Genomic DNA, 4,142 nt, shown 5'->3' on the forward strand with positions numbered 1-4,142 from the left:
AAATAAACAAACAAAAAGGCTGTACAGCCAGACGTGAAGTGTGTATGTCTTGAACGCTGTGAAGCACGTACAGGAGGGGCAAAGAAGTACGTGCGAGCTTGGTGATTCCAAGAACGAAAAGAAATAGCAGCCGGACACACGTGACCAAGGCTGTGTGAAGAGAAAGAGTAGCAGAGGGAAATGAAGGGGAGGAAGTAGAATAAAAATGAGCAACGAGAGGTAGAGAGAGAGAGAGAGAGATAGTAGTAGTAACGGTATATATAAATATATATATATATATATATATATATAAGGTGTATTCTGCTAGTAACGTAGCAGGGTACAAATTAAAGGTCGTTCACCCTTAGAATTACCAAATAGCCGGTAGTATTACGGTATACTTCGAAGTCTAGGTATAAACATTCTTCGGGGACACCAATTTTATATCACCTGAAGAAATACAAACGAATCCCATTATACAGGTAAACTGTTGCATAATTAAATTCCTGTACACATGAAGATCTATGTCGTAGGGTGTAGTAATTATAGAATACCTGTCTAACCGTAACCTTTGTTGACTCTATCTCATTAAATTATACATACATACATACACACAGACACAAGCACACACACACACACACACACATATATATATACAAACACACACACCTACATACATAAACAAACGTATGCATATATAAAATAGAAAGACAGACAGGCAGAGAGAGAGAGAGAGAGAGAGAGAGAGAGAGAATGTTCTAATTGAACATTCAACGTTGCGTAATCATTGGAAATCCTAAGAATTTCGTCGTGTGTATGGAAAGTCTTCAATTCCATACCATCTCAGTAATCCTGCCACAACAAGCGTCAGTCGACTTTGACAACATTAAGTTTTTGTATTGTTAAGACTTCTTGCCAGTATGCCCTCCGAGAAATTTCACTTTCATCATGCTCATGTAAGTAACCAAATTTAGCCATATGTTTTAACTCTTTCAAGCTGGGTGGTACAAATAAAGTACTACTTATTTGTTTCAGTTTAATGAGCAGTGGTACGTAATTCTTACCACGACTTAAAATTATTTTCGCTGCATAGTGGGTTGCTCAGAAAACGTGCCACTTCATCTATCAACCAATCAGAAGCTACCCTTACATTTGGCAACAATTTCTGCCACTCAAACGGAATATTTTTTTCAGTTGAATCTATTTTGTGCCAAAGGTCAGTTGACGAAAAAACAAGAGCACCAATTTTTTGTTATAAATTTGTTTAATGAAGTGAGGGTAAGAAGATTTATTTTTATATTTTACTCATGAAAAGTATTTAGCATAATTGTAGGTAAATTATTAAAATTTGAACGTTTACATTTAGTTAAATTGGTGGTTCATTTTTAAAACCATTGAGCATCCAAATAAACAAACACGTGTTCGTACTATGAAGAGTTGATTTAGGATTCTAAAATTAATATGTATCTTTTATACTTTTATGCCTTATAGTTATTTGTATTAAATTGATGCTTGAAAATTTAACTTAGTTAATACGAAATTAGAAGTAATTGGAAATTGTAATTTGATATACCTATATTTTTATTTGAAGTACCTACCTACGTAGCAATAGTGTGCTGATATTTTTGAAGAAGGTGCCTAGATAATATAAATATATATTTTTAAGATTTATACATTCCTTATGACATTGTGAAGAGACAACTAGTAATATTTGTTGATTTAACCCTTACAGAATGTCTCGCCACCGAAATCTATTATCTCTAAAGGAAATTGAGGAAATTTTGTATGAAGATATTCATTCAGACAATGAATCAACTTGTAATGATGATGACTCAGATGAAACTTTGGAAGAACAAAATAATGACCAGGGCGAAGTAACAACAACTATAGAGTTTGATGTTTTATCATAATTTGATTCAGATGATGTTCCATTAGCCTCCTTTGCAGGTAATAAAAATCAAAAATGGGCTAAGGTAAATATTGCACACCCAACAAATGTTTTAACACAACAAGTGGTGTACCAAAAGATATCCAGGAAATGCAAGAGCCCACACCTTTTGAAATATTCCACAAGTTGTTCACTGATAACATAGTAGAGGATATTGTTTTTCATACTAATTTGTACGCTGTTCAATCAGGCAAAATTTGGTTCCTATCTCTGCGAAAGAAATAAAAACTTTTTGGCAATTAATTTGAAAACATGTTATTGTGCTAGTGATGTAGGTTCAGTGGACGATCAATGGTAAAATTTAAGGGTAGGAATAATCTAAAGCAATAAGTAAGAGTTACAAAATTCGGGTAGTGGCAGATAAATCAGGACATTTCATTGATGGTGAAATACATACAGGTAAAAATGCTGGTAAAGTTACAAGAGACTTAGGAGGGAATGTAGTTAGAACACTAACAAGTCAACTGAAAGGGAGAAACCATAAACATTTTTTGACAACTGTTTTACTAGCTATGACCTAGTTAAGAAATTTAAAACATATCAATTATTTGCATGTCACACTGTAAATAAGAAAAAGGTGAAGTTTCTTTAATCTTATTAGAATGACAAAGACTTGGAAAGAGGTGAACATGACTGATTGATATCTGATGATGGAATCTCGGCTGTAAAACTGAAAGATAAGAGAGTGATATATGCTACTTCAAGTTTTCATGAACCTACTGAAAGATACCAAGTTCAAGACGAGGAAAGGATGGAAGCAAGCTCCAAATAAACTGTCCATTTATTATAAAAGATTATAACCTAAATATGAATTGTGGAGATAAGTTTGACCAACTACAGAAAACCTATGAAATAGATCGTAAAAGTCACAAATTGTGGCACAGAATATTTTTTTTTACTTTCTTGATGGAGCAGTTGTAAACGCTTTCATACTTCATAAGAAAGTACAGGACAGCAATATGACACTGGAAAATTTCAGATTGAAATTATTGATGGGATAGCAGCAGAATCTATAGTGTTAAAGAGAAAGACTAAAGGGTATTCCATAGAAATTAAAAGCTGAAAGCCTCGTGTTACATTAGGGATTCGAAAGAGAGAGTTGGCTCATTAACCGATAAGTGGAACTAGAAGGAGGTGTGTTTTGTGCAGTTCAAAAGCTAGAAAAATCAGAACAGAGTGGAAATGTTCTATTTGCGAAGACCTTCTCTGTCTTGGTAAAAAGAAGCAATATTTCCATGATTATCACAAATAAAGATGTACCTATTGTTCGGTGATACAAATTTTAGACCACCTCCATTAAGTCGAAATTATATACTTTTGGGAATTTCCAACTAGAATTACTTAATTTAGATAATGATAAAGGACAAATTTATGTGTGGTCAATGTAAGGTCAATGAAAAAATTTTTGCCCCTCTGAGAAGACTTAAATTTAAAATGTCTTACTTTTTGATCTGCTCAGGTGAATTATTACCCACCCCTCCATCAGAATTGGAAGCTTCACCGGCTCTGTTTCTGTCGAGCAAATGCAAGCTCTTTTTACACATTTCAAACCAGGAAAGTTTGTAACGTAGATGTTTCAGTTTCCATTTATTTGAAAATCGTCATACAATCTTTCAGCATTTATTTTAATTTTCATTACACTTATTGACACATGAAATCGTCTCCGATCCTTGAACCAAGCAACAGCAGCTGCTCCGTTTTAAGCATCCCATTAGATCTGTGCAGAAATAAGGTTCGAACATAAAACGCAGTATCATCCTAAGCTCAGGAGTTAATTTTCTCTCGATTGTCACGTATTGTTCTCTCTGTAGATTTTGTAAGCTTTCATGTTGTGGCTATGTGGCTGTCTTTTTCTCGCACAGGAAGCCTTTTTAAAATATCAAGTTTAGTGCCCGGTGTAACATTATTTACGGTTCCTTTTCGCACAACTGCTTTCAGTTCCACTTGATGGCTTCTTTCCAGACTACTTGAATTGTAGGTAATTCCTACAGTGGCAACGATCTTAAATTATCCACAACAAATACGTAGTAATAAAGATACAAAGAAAGAAGAATTTCGTAAGAGTAAAAAAACAATGATTGTGTTATTTCGCAGGATCTGAGAATGGAAATGAGAAGATAAAATGGTGTAAGTGATGCATACACTGAGCACTTGCATACATACACATGCACACACACGTATATATATATATATATATATATATATATATATATAT

Source organism: Octopus bimaculoides, chromosome 15, assembly GCF_001194135.2.
Source record: "Octopus bimaculoides isolate UCB-OBI-ISO-001 chromosome 15, ASM119413v2, whole genome shotgun sequence".
NCBI classification, from domain to species: domain Eukaryota; kingdom Metazoa; phylum Mollusca; class Cephalopoda; order Octopoda; family Octopodidae; genus Octopus; species Octopus bimaculoides.